The sequence below is a fragment of the Pristiophorus japonicus genome, chromosome 1 (genome assembly GCF_044704955.1).
Source record: "Pristiophorus japonicus isolate sPriJap1 chromosome 1, sPriJap1.hap1, whole genome shotgun sequence".
Classification (NCBI taxonomy): Eukaryota; Metazoa; Chordata; class Chondrichthyes; family Pristiophoridae; genus Pristiophorus; species Pristiophorus japonicus.
The window spans coordinates 143,020,583-143,034,040 of record NC_091977.1 but is presented as its reverse complement, the minus strand read 5'-3'; the positions used below and the strand labels follow the sequence as shown (position 1 = coordinate 143,034,040).

Here is a 13,458-nt window from a genome sequence, read left to right as displayed (position 1 = left end):
ATACAATTTCCAAGAAGGACAGACGACAGGAAGAAGATTATGTAAGGGATGGAGAGGTGGGATGGTTTGTACTGACTAACCAATAATGGTCAAAGATCAAAAATGGTTTCTCTGAGGCTTATACTTTGAGGAGATCATTGAGCCTAAAAAAAGGAAAGTATGGATACCAGGAATCTTGTAGCATTTCTCATTTCTCTTATCTCCACAGAAGATAGAAGCAAGTAGATTCTGCTGAGAGAGAGAAATGGAACCAATGCCAGAACCTTCAATCTCTGATAGTGCCTGTAGAACTTACTTCACTCTGTAATACCCCGGTTGATCGCAGGGATACTGCCATGAAGACAAATGCTTGCATCAGAACTATATCAAGGCACTGCAAATACTCTACAAGGATGTGTGACAGATGGCAGGGAGGAAGCAAGGTCCAATTCCATCCTTCAAGGTACTATCAGAGAAGGCTCCTCTCAATTTTTGACTTCAATGGAAAGGAAAATCAGGAGAGCTGTTTAAAAGGTGGCCGAGATTGTAATGTGCATTTTACGCTGTCACCAAATATCAAAGTTACACCCTCAGTGTCAAGTCTAATACAAGAGCAATGGCAAGGTAGCAGAGAATCAACACCATCCATGCAATTATACCCCAGTAAGGCAATCAACAGCTTCAAGAGAGAAGCACAGGGATTGGGAGAATTTAAAAAAAAACATCTTTATTGCTGTTGATATTATGCTAAATTACAAGATGCTATCCAGGTGGAAGTTTTAACCAGGTACTTGATCAGTAAATGCTTTGTTCACAGGCATGAAGAAAGCAAAGGTCAAACACATTAAAATCTTCTCATATGAAATAAAACAAGAATAACTTGTACTGTAGATTACAGGAACAAAAGTGAACTTACAATATCCTTTGGAATCAGCACCTCCGATAGTTCAATTGATATGTGCATTGCCCATTGTGGAACTTTTTTTTTTTGTTCATTCTTGTCAGATCAACTCCAGCGCCAAAGATCACTTTGCGCTACTACATTTGATCTTAGCCAAAAGGCTGAGAGGGGAAGCTGCACCGTTCCTGGAAACACTGCAATACCAGGTCGGTGCGTGGAGTGGACGGAGCTAGCCCCTGTTTTTTTTTTAAAATCCAATTTCGTTCCAGATCAACTCTAACGCCAAAGATCACTTTGCGCCAATGTGTTTGATCTTAGGCCAAAAGGCCGAGAGGCGAAGTTGCACCGTTCCTGGAAATATTGCAATACCAGGTCGGTGCATGGAGTGGACGGGGCATGCCCCTGATCCAGCTCCCTGTCCAAAAATCAATTCAATATCATGTCCCCATAGGGGATATTAAACTGATAAGAACAGATACTACACTTGATCTTAGCCAAAAGGCCCCTGTTCTTTTTTAATTCGTAGCCAATCTTTCCAATTCTTTGTCAAATCACAAACGCCAGAGGTTACCTTGCACACATCAAGGATCACTCTGCGCCAATGCTCTTAGCCAAAAGGCCTAGAGCCACTGCACCGTTCCTGGAAGTACTGCAATACCAGGTTCGTGCCATGGAGGTGGATGGGTCAGGCCCCCCACACACCTCCGTGGAGGTGGATGGGTCAAGCCACCCCACCCACCTCCTATTTCCAAAAAGCATAGGAGAACCACCTTCCTGATCCAGGGAGAACCACTTTGGGGTCATGGTTACTCCCCTGTCAGGTCAGTTACGCATGATCTTAGCCAAAAGGCCGAGAAGCAAAAGGCCCCTGTTTTTTTTTATTTATTTATTTATTTATTCGTGTCCAATCGTTCCAATCGTTCCAATTCTTTGTCAAACGCCAGAGGTCACCCTGCACCAGTCAAGGATCACTCTGCGCCAATGCTCTTAGCCAAAAGGCCTAGAGCCACTGCACCGTTCCTGGAAGTACTGCAATACCAGGTTCGTGCCATGGAGGTGGATGGGTCAGGTCCCCCACACACCTCCGTGGAGGTGGATGGGTCAAGCCATCCCACCCACCTCCTGTTTACAAAAATGTAAGCATATACCTTCCTGACCAGGGAGAAACCACCCGGAGGTCATGGTGGCTGGTCAGGTTAGTTATGCAGATCTTAGCCAAAAGGCCGGGTTCCATCAGACCAGGAAGGTCCCATGTCTGATGCCTGGTCTCAATTAGCTGATCTCACTTGCGTGGTGATTGAGGTTCTCACCACCTCATATCTAGGATGGAGAAAACTTGTCCAGAATTCTTATATCTGATCGCTAATCAGTGACCCTGACTGAAAGCATCTTTGTGTAGATGTCAAGTGTGCACAAGATTAGGCTCAGGCATGACATTCCAATCCCTGCCATGATCAACTAGCCTGCCAGCATTTGCAATCTAGGCTGACACATACAATCATACCCCAGCAAGGGATACTCTCAGGACAGGTTAACAGACAGTTAATGGGATTTAACAAAATGCTAAAATAATTTTAAAATACATTCCTTGGCAGATTAAATTGAAATAATAAACACAGAAATAGCAATCCTATATCTCCTTTAAATAACACATTCCATTAACAAATACAAACACCATCTTTCACCTCTTTAACAAAGAACATACAATTATACTTTTAGAAACCTTTTCATGTCAGATTAAGCAGAAGTATTAACAAGTACTTATCGGCAGAAATAAAGTAGGAATTATTGGTGGAATAATAGCCTTTTGTTCACTGCTGCATAAGATCGCAGGGCACCATGACCCTGTGAAAATGATAAAACATTTGGTTAATAGTTAACAATTTCCATTAAGTCTGTAGGTGAAACGGCTCATCACTTCCAGGAGAAACTCTGATAAAGTTAAGAATGACCAGTCAAACTGGAAGATAGCCCCTATAGAGCCATACTGATACAGCATTCCTGTAAAAGAGAATAAACTTCCCACTAACCCGCTGAATTTGCTGTGATTTCCATGGTTGAGCTGGATGTTATTGACGAAGCTTGTGATGGAAAAATCTTTACATCTGAACCAATGTTCTTCAAAGCTCACTGAGTCAGCCGTTAAAAGCTTGAAAATGATGACATCACCAGCCCACACTGCACTATCTCCAATTTCCAATTTCTGGTGGTAATGACGATAATGATATATCTCACCCACCCCAGTCAAATAGCCAGCTTACACTAATTGCCTGGACTTCCACATTGTAGAATGATTATTTGGCTAAATGATCAAGAACTGCCAGTGCTTGTGGAGCACTATCCCGAGGTAAGGAGAGATAATTGAAAAAGAATTCTGAGTCCTTTTGAAATTGTGTTTGTTACAACTTCGCGATGGTTGTTATTTGCCCTTGCATTCGTATTTGTTCTATAGCTAGGTATACTTTGATTTGTTATTAGCCACACTAAAGGCAACTTTACTCTACATCTGACCATACTATAACTAATCTGAACGTGCTTGATGGTGATAACGTGTGACAGCATTGACATCTCTCACCTGGAAGAAATTAAACAATTCAAGAAAAGCAACAAAAGATATTCAACAATTACTAATACAATATACATTCGGATAATGTGATGATTTATTCCTCTTAGTGCAGAGCTTCAGGCAATGGGGTATATATCAAGAATTTGAGCTTTGAGGTCAGTGCATCTGATTTGCAGCCACATGATTTTCAGTCCATTAATGATCAAAAAGTCACGCAGGCTGCCCTTTGGGTGCACTGAAGCTCTGCTGCTGAAGCTCTGTGCTGGAACAGTAAATCTTTAAATTCAGCCCATTACAGATAGCTCTGTTAGACACAGAGAAACCATATGTAAAATCTCTTCATAAGGTGCCTGAATCCTGCTTCCCTTTGTGCTACTTGTGCGGACCCCAAAGGCCCATTTATAATTTATTGAAATTTAGGTCCAATTACTGAATATTGGAATACAAATGTATCAGTCAAAAGCCAAACTGGGGAATGTTGTGATCGGTCATTACTTAAATTATCAAAACTTTAATAAAATATAAGCTTGAAAAAACGAACAAGGAGCTTCACACATATTGGGAAATTAAAGAGGTCCTTGTTTTTACCTTGAAAGTTTTATAGTGCAGGATTAAGTGGAACAGAAATTCATCAAACTCTTCTCCCATAATCCCTGAAGCTGTCAACCCAAAGGTACCATGGGCAAACAGAAATAATGATAGTGGCTCACTCTCAGGGTCTTCCAGGGCACGCGTGGGCCTCAAATATTGTATATAGATTTCAATGACCCCAATAAATATTTTTTGCATTGTTCGCAAAAATCACATAGTGATTTATTTTCTCACATAAATCTGTGGTCTATTCAGATATTTAATAAGCAGCAAGGCCCACTTAACTCCATCAATACTGGCTTCTCTGTACCTCCAAGCTTGCTATCCCCAGTGATTTCTTCACTGTCTCCCTGTAATAATATAGAAAGATTACTGGTGTGCCCGGCTGTATGTGGGGAGATTAGGTGTAGCTCTTTTTTGTTGAAGAACTAATAATTAGAGCACCAGGAAAGAGGAGAGTGCGAGCAAGCATCCTAAAACAACCCTCATCTGCACTTATTTAAAAGACCCGTTCATGTGGAAAGGAAATTACAGTTTGCCATACAAGTGAAATAGTCTCCTTGATTGTCCTTTTCCTGTGACCACATTAAATGCTGAAACACAACCCCACGGGAAAGGAATATAGTTTCTAAACCTCATAACTACACTACCTTCTCACCAAATACTGCCCCCCTCTGCCTCCGTTGCACACCAGTCACCACACGGGCTTGACAGAGCTAGGTCTAGGTCCAGTAGCAAGGATTAACCAAGACGACTGGAGACCTGCTCTACTGCATGGAGCTAGTGCGCACACATATTGCAATGTGGGCTGGCCCGTGCTGCCCCTGAGCCCCTGGCCCCGAACTCACGCCTCCCCTGGGCCCCGATCACATTGCTCCACAGACTCTCGTCGCTCCTGCTGTACCTGCCCATGCTCCAGTCACTTTGATGACATCACTCTTTGCTGTCGTCGCAGCTCGTGCTGCTCCCTGAAGCAGTATGCCTCCCCGCTGCTCTCAGGCCACTGCTCGCTGCTCCTTCCACTTAGCTTGTCACAAAATCACTGGTGCAAATAGTATTCAGATTCTTCTTTCATTTAGTAAGGTAAGGGTTAAACATTGATTATTTCTAAATTATTACCTTTCCCTTCATTCCAGATAATTATTAACATCAAAACTTTATGGCCATCCAGGGACTCATATTGTCACCAATGTTTGAGATAAGAAAAATAAAACAAAGGCAAACATAAAACTTCACTAATTGTAAGTTGCGGATTCTTCAGGATAACTGTGCAAAATATGAAGCCCACCATTATTATTCAGTGGGAATAAGAATTAATGTTAATCGTTGACTTAAATACAATGGTAATATTTGGAGATTCTTTTGTACAGTGATTCCTTAAACCTACTGCCTCATCTGCCAGCCTTGGCTCAGTGGTAGCACTCTCACTTCTGTGTCAACAGGATGTGGGTTCAAGCCCCACACCAGAGACTTGAGCTCATAAGGTAGACTGGCACTTCATTGTAGTACTAAGGCAGTGCTGCATTCCTGCAGGTGCTGTATTTTGGGTGATATGTTAAACTGAGGCCCTGTCTGTCCTCTCAGGTGGATGCTTTAGACCTGGATCACATTGTTTCCTATCTCCATTGTTCTCTCCGTGCTCCCCCTTATGAGTTCCTGACCTTCCCCACCCCTGAGTTCCGGACCTTCTTCCCTCTGAGCTCTTGACCTTCTCATCCCCGAGCTGCTGACCTTCTCCCAACCAAGTTCCTAACCTTCTCCCCCCGAGTTCCTGACTACCTCGCCCCCTGAGTTCCTGAACTTCCCACTCCCAAGTTCCTGACCTTCCTCTTCGAGTTCCTGACCTTCTCTCCCCGAGTTCCAGAACTTCTCCCCCCGAGTTCATGAATTCCTCTGCCCCTGAGTTCCTGAACTTCCCACTCCCAAGTTCCTGACCTTCCTCTTCGAGTTCCTGACTTTCTCTCCCCGAGTTCCTGACTTTCTCTCTCCCCGAGTTCCTGACTTTCTCTCCCCGAGTTCCTGACTTTCTCTCCCCGAGTTCCTGACTTTCTTACCCTGAGTTCCTGACTTTCTCTCCACATGTTCCTGACTTTCTCTCCCCGAGTTCCTGACTTTCTCTCCCTGAGTTCCTGACTTTCTCCCCGAGTTCCTGACTTTCTCTCCCCGAGTTCCTGACTTTCTGCCCCTCGAGTTTTTGGTTTCCTTGCCCCCCAAGTTTCTGACCTCTCTCCCACTGTGTTCCTGACCTCTTCCCCTGAGCTGCTGACCTTCGCTCCCTCCATCACCTCTACTCTCCCTCTCCGATCTCTCTGCTCTGCTAGCGATCCACTCTCCTCTCCCCACTATGATTCTCCATGAAAAAAATGATTGGCAACAGTGAGTAAACGTGGTTCAGGCTGTAGCCCTGCAGCTAGGTGCGTGCGTGGGCACAACATAAGGTGCGTATGCGTGGGGCGGGATGGTGTTTGGGATCCGTCCCTCATACACGTGTGCATGTGCAGAACAACTTAAACCTGTTCGTGCAAATAATCTCTCAATTATTTTATTGCTGTTTGTGGGAGCTTGTTGTGTGCAAATTGGCTGCCGCATTTCCTACATTATGACAGTGACTACACTTCAAAAGTAATAGTTGGCTATAATGCTCTTTGGGATGTGCGAAGGTTGTGAAAGTCGTTATATAAATGCAAATTCTTTCTATCATGTGTTTGTAAACAGCCGAGAAAAGAGTTGCCAAACACCGTTTCAAGTTAATATGCGCTGAATAAACAACATCACAAAAATGCTTCAATCCCTGCTCCAGCTTTCCATCGATCAACCATAAAGTTCTGACATCGATTTAATTATGGTGGCAGGTAAGGAATAATGAATTGGCTAAGATTCAGTTCAATAGTTCAGCAAAAAATTCCATTGTATTCTGTTCCACAATTGGATTGCTAAATGCCTATCCCTTACTGCTGCTATTAAATGTGCTTATATTAGTTGTACCATTGTAAAACGCATTGAGATATTTAACCTACACACTAGGCTTTAATACTGCATCCTCCCTCTTCCTCACACCAGGTAAAATGGGATGTTGTATCTATAGTGAGGTACTGAAACTGAAGGGTTACGTGTTACATTAAAAGAAATCTGGTGGTTTTTTAATTTTAAACTGAGGTAAGAAAAAACTAGGCAGAATTGTCTAATTATTGAAGATGTGGGTTATCAGCATTAAGGGACATATTCCATATGGTAAGCTAATGTTAGTGCTGTTGTGGGTTTTCCAATGCAGCATAATGTGATATATTTAGAAATTATTGCTGGGTTAATTCTAAAACCAGTTATTAAGACATAGGAACATAGCATCAGGAGTTGGCCATTCAGTCCCTTGAGCCTGTTCTGCCATTCTCCTGGTATCGGGCTCTGGAACATCGTGTGCCGTCCGACCTGTGTGAAACATAGAAACATAGAAAATAGGTGCAGGAGTAGGCCATTCGGCCCTTCGAGCCTGCACCGCCATTCAATAAGATCATGGCTGATCATTCACCTCAGTAGCTCTTTCCTGCTTTCTCTCAATACCCCTTGATCCCTTTAGCCGTAAGGGCCACATCTAACTCCCTCTTGAATATATCCAATGAACTGGCATCAACAATTCTCTGCGGTAGGGAATTCCACAGGTTAACAACTCTCTGAAGAAGTTTCTCCTGATCTCAGTCCTTATCCTTAGACTGTGTCCCCTGGTTCTGGACTTCCCCAACATCGGGAACATTCTTCCTGTATCTAACCTGTCCAGTCCCGTCAGAATTTTATATGTTTCTATGAGATCCCCTCTCATCCTTCTAAACTCCATTGAATACAGGCCCAGTCAATCCAGTGTCTCCTCAAATGTCAGTCCAGCCATCCCGGGAATCAGTCTGGTGAACACCACCGCAGGTTGGGGCTATAAATAGAGCTGGAGCGCCGGGCCCTGGAACATCGTGGGCGAAGGTGCGGCGAATGAGGGTACGGGGCCCAGATGGGCCCAGAGCCCAGGGGCAGCACGGGCCAGCTCACACTGCGATATGTGTACGCAGTAGATCTGTGCAGCAGAGCAGGTCTCCAGTCATCCTCGTTCAACCCTTGTCACTGGATAAAGACCTAGCTCTGTCAAGCCCGTGTTGTGGCTGATGTGCAATGGTCACCACACATTAAAACAATCCACGCACAGGCATCTTCCACCCCCTCAAATGGAGTTCAGGACTGGAACATCGGGTCCTTCATTGAAACATCCGTGAACTTTTGTGGAAGCAAGTCATCCTCGTTCGAGAGACCGTCTATGATGATGATGATGATGATGATGATGATGATGATGATGACCTGATCCATTTACTTGTCTCTTCTCTATATTCCTTGATACCCTTAACTGACACATCTGAATTGATCCAGCATTTATTGCCTTTTGGGGTTGAGAATTCCAGCTTTGCACTACCCTAATGTATGCAAAAGTCCTTCTTTATTTCATTGCAACATGGCCTAGCTCTAATTTTCAGAATATGTCTCCTTGTTTTGGATTCCCCCACCAGAGGAAATCATTTCTCTGTATTTAGCCTATTGAGTTCTGTTACCATTTTAAATATCTTAATTACATCACACATCAACCATCTAAACTCAAGGGAATACAAACCAAGTTTATATAACCTGTCCTTATAATTCAACCCTTTAAGCTCTAAATGATTCTGGTGAATCTGGGGAATACCCCTTCCAAGGCCAGTATATCTTTCCTGAGTGTAGATGCTAAACTGAACATAGATAGGGTCTGACCAAGGATCTGTACAACTAAAACAATGGGGTTATTGTAACCCCCAAAATGGGAGGGTTTTGGGTCAGGTGGCAAGTAAAAATGTTAAAAATTTCAAACACAAACCCAAGCCACCTCAAATCGACCCACTTCCAGTTTTAGCAGAGGCAGGATGAGGGGCCAACAACCAATCCGCTTTCAGGAGACGGGTTGGTCGTTGAAATCTTTTAAGGGGCTGCATGTCTTTATTTTGAGAAGGTTTCTATATTTAACTCACGTTGGTCGGGTTTCCTCCAGAAACCCAGCAGGTGAAAGGAGACAAGAAGGGCTGGATCCATCAGCTACGTGCCTTTACAGCACTGCTTGGTGGGTCAGGAGAAGCAGGAGTGTTTCCTCCAGGCCCACAAGCTAACCCTGTAAACCACTCTCCGCCCCCCGCCCCCCCCTCCCCGCCACCTTCACGACGTACCCCCCGAACTTTCCCAATCTCCCCCCGATATCCATCTCTCCCCGCTGTGCTCTCTCCCCCGCAATCTGTCAGCTTAGCTCATCCAATCACTGAGCCCCCCAACTAAGCTGTACCTATTACCGCTGCCCCCCCCTCCACATGATCTTTCCCCTCGCTGCCACCATTAAACCTACCTGTTCCTCAGGCAGCAGCTTTCTATGTCCAACAGGCAGTCATGCCCGTCAATCAATCTGGCTTTTGGGCAGGGAACCTGGGGAATAGAAAATCACACACGTCTTGGAGTTAAAACTCCATGACGTTCAGGGAAAGCCACACTTCCAGGTTTCCCAACCAGAACTCATTATTCCCCACTCCTAAGCTCCCTCACAGTAAATATAGGGGCCATCCCTTCCTCACTTCCTGGCGGGAATCTTCCCAGCCCTGTGAGGCGGGCTCTCTTTCAAGATGGTTTTGATTGACAGCAGGTCAGGATCCCGCTCTGAACCCGCCTCCGTTTGAGTTTCTGACCTGTCAGGCTGGTGTTCGAATTGCCGACCCGACAGCAAGAGGCGGGACAGATAATTAACATCATTAAAAAGTACTTAAATGCTAATTAAGAGACTTAAAAACAAGCACTTACAATTTTACCAACCTTTTGACAGCTTTGCTCTCCATCGGGTTTCACGCCAGGTAAGTGTGTCGGGTTCTCAGTGACCCTCTGTTGCTTTGGCTAGTTGACAGCTGCAGAAATAAAGCTACCATTTCACAGCTGTTCACTTTCCAGTGTCAGAAGATGAAGCCTTAGGCTTTGGAAAAGATTTGTGAGCTGTATGAACTTTGGAAGTGTTTGCAGTGAATTCACTGTCACCTCCTTGGAGCAACCTCTCTCACTATTGACAGAGTGCTTCTGTCATCTCAACCTCATCTGCCATCTATTCCAGCAGCATCGGTGCCCTTGAAAAAATCTTACCTTAGTCCTCAGAATCCCACCACGATCAGCCCCAACACCAACATCACTAAACACACCAGCATCACCAACAGCACCAACCTTCTCCGCAATCACCTGATGCTGCACAGTACACAGGGCATCAGCACCTGACCACATTGCTGCCCGGGAGGTCAGTGATGGCCTCACCATGGCCACATTTACTTCACTTCATGCTGTACACCCTGACTGCCACATGATGTGCCAGGTTGGCACCACCCCACACCAGCTCCATAAAGCATCCCTGCAATGTCCAACCCATTCCTTTCACACTCATCACCACTGTGGGGGTACCCTTATGTCTCACCATTCACTACAACTCACTATGCCACTTCCAAAGGTGTTCCCAAATCTGTCTAAGAACACAAAGTCCTGAAAATAACGATTTCAATGTTTGATAAAACATCAACATTAACTATACATGAACATTGACTAAAGGACCCAAGTGCCTACTGTTGTGTGATGCTAGTTGGTATGATTGGACAAGGATGAGGGTGAATGTGAGGGGTGGTTAGTGAAATGGGGAACTGATAATGTAGATAGAAAGAGAGAGGGATGGGTGGAGGTGCAAGGTAAATTGGTGTGAGAAAGGATGTGCAGCGGTAGAGTAGGGAAGGCAGAGTAATGGGGATGTGATGAATATAAGAACATAAGAAATAGGAGTAGGAGTAGCCCATTTGGCCCCTTGAGCTATTCAATAAGATCATGGCTGATCTGATCTTGGCCTCAATTCCACTTCCTCAGCCGCTCCCCATAACGCTTGACTCCCTTATCATTCAAAAATCTGTCTATCTCCACCTTAAATATATCCAATGACCCAGCCTCCACAGCTCTCTGGGGTAGAGAATTCCAAAGATTCACAACCCTCTGAAAGAAGAAATTCCTCTTAATTTCCCTTTTAAATGGGTGACCCCTTATTCTAAAACTATACTCCCGAGTTCTAGATTCCCCCATGAGGGGAAACATCCTCTCTGCATCTACCCTGTCAAGCCCCCTCAGAATCTTATATGTTTCAATAAGATCCCCTCTCATTTTTCTAAACTCCAATGAGTGTAGGTACAACCTGCTCAACCTTTCTTCATAAGACAACCCCTTCATCTCAGGAATCAACCTCGAGAACCTTCTCTGAATTGTCTTCATTGCAACTATTTCCCTCCTTAAATAAGGAGACCAAAACTGTACGCAGTACTCTAGGTGTTGACTCACCAACAGTTGTAGCAGGACTTCCCTACATTTATATTCCATCCCCCTTGCAATAAAGGCCAACATTCCATTTGCCTTCCTAATTACTTGCTGTGCCTGCATGCTAACTTTTTGTGTTTCATGTACAAGGACCCCCAGATCCCTCTGTACTTCAGCATTTTGTAATCTCACCCCATTTAAATAATAATTTGCTTTTTTATTTTTCCTACCAAAGTGGATAACCTCACATTTTTCCACGTTATAAGAACATAAGAACATAAGAACTAGGAACAGGAGTAGGCCATACGGCTCCTCGAGCCTACTTCGCCATTCAATACGATCATGGCTGATCTGATCATAGACTCAGCTCTACTTCCCCGCCCACTCCCCATAACCCCTTATCCCCTTATCGTTTAAGAAACTGCCTATTTCTGTCTCAAATTTATTCAATGTCCTAGCTTCCACAGCTCCCTGAGGCAGCGAATTCCACAGATTTACAACCCTCTGAGAGAAGAAATTTCTCCTCATCTCTGTTTTAAATGGGCGGCCCCTTGTTCTAAGATCATGCCCTCGAGCTCTAATCTCCCCTATCAGTGGAAACATCCTCTCTGCATCCACCTTATCACACCCCTTCATAATCTTATATGTTTTGATAAGATCACCTCTCATTCTTCTGAATTCCAATGAGTAAAGGCCCAACCTACTCAACTTTTCCTCAAAAGTCAACCCCCTCATCCCCGGAATCAACCTAATGAACCTTCTCTGAACTGCCTCCAAAGCAAGTATATCCTTTCGTAAATATGGAAACCAAAACTGCACGCAGTATTCCAGGTGTGGCCTCACCAATACCTTTTATAGCTGTAGTACGACTTCCCTGCTTTTATACTCCATCCCCTTTGCAATGAAGGCCAAGATACCATTGACCTTCTTAATCACTTGCTGTACCTGCATATTATCCTTTTGCATTTCATGCTCAAGTACCCCCAGGTCCTGCTGTACTGTGGCACTTTGCAATCTTTCTCCATTTAAATAATAACTTGCTCTTTGATTTTTTTCTGCCAAAGTGCATGACCTCACACTTTCCAACATTATACTCTATCTGCCAAATGTTTGCCCACTCACTTAGTCTGTCTATGTCCTTTTGTAGATTCTTTGTGTTCTCTACACAACTTGCTTTCCAACCTATCTTTGTATCATCAGCAAATTTGGCTACATTACACTCGGTCCCTTCATCCAAATCATTTATATAGATTGTAAACAGTTGAGGCCCCAGCACTGATCCCTGTGGCACCCTACTAGTTACAGTTTGCCACCGGAAAATGACCGATTCTCTGTTTTTTGTTAGTTAGCCAATCCTCTGTCTATTACCCGCAACCCCATGAGCTCTCATCTTGTGCAGTAACTTTTTAAGTGGCACCTTATCGAATGCCTTCTGGAAATCCAAATGCATGACATCTACTGGTTCCCCTTTATCCACTCTGCTCGTTACATCCTCAAAGAACTCCAGCAAATTTGTCAAACATGATTTCCCTTTCATAAAACCATGCCGACTCTGCTTGATTGTATCATGATTTTCTACTTCCTTAACAATGGACTCCAGTATATTCGCAATGACAGATGTTAGGCTAACTAGTCTATCGTTTCCTGCTTTCTGTCTCACTCCTTTCTTAAATAGGGATGCTACATTTGTGGTTTGGGCATGAGTGGCACAGCAAGATGAGGTTGAATGTGGTTTTGCAGTAACATTTCGTGATCTGCTGAGACCATTAAAGCGTTTGTGCCACTGCAGCCAGGTCCTCCTGACGACATCCCTGCTTTTCTTCTCCTGTGCAATATGCAACCAGGCTGCATAGGTGTCCTGTGGAGATCTCTTCCACCCATGGGAAGGGAAGAGGATCTCCCTGCATGCTATGGCTCTCTCCATAAGCATCTGGAGGGAGTCATATGAGAGCCTGGGTGCAGCCATGCACCTTTGTGCAGTGCTTCCCAGTGTTTACAGCCCCTCAATGCTGCAGGACACTGACAGAAATACTGTCAAAACCATTGTTGA

General features: G+C 44.3%; 1 protein-coding gene and 2 pseudogenes across 2 annotated transcripts in view; all 3 read right to left on the bottom strand.

Annotated features, from left to right (window-relative positions):
* The window catches only part of LOC139265886 (semaphorin-6A-like), a 174,577-nt gene that overhangs the window by 107,030 nt on the left and 54,089 nt on the right, over window positions 1–13,458 (bottom strand). The window lies entirely within an intron of this gene.
* LOC139278778 (U2 spliceosomal RNA) lies at window positions 1,216–1,392 on the bottom strand (annotated as a pseudogene).
* LOC139279388 (U2 spliceosomal RNA) lies at window positions 1,505–1,742 on the bottom strand (annotated as a pseudogene).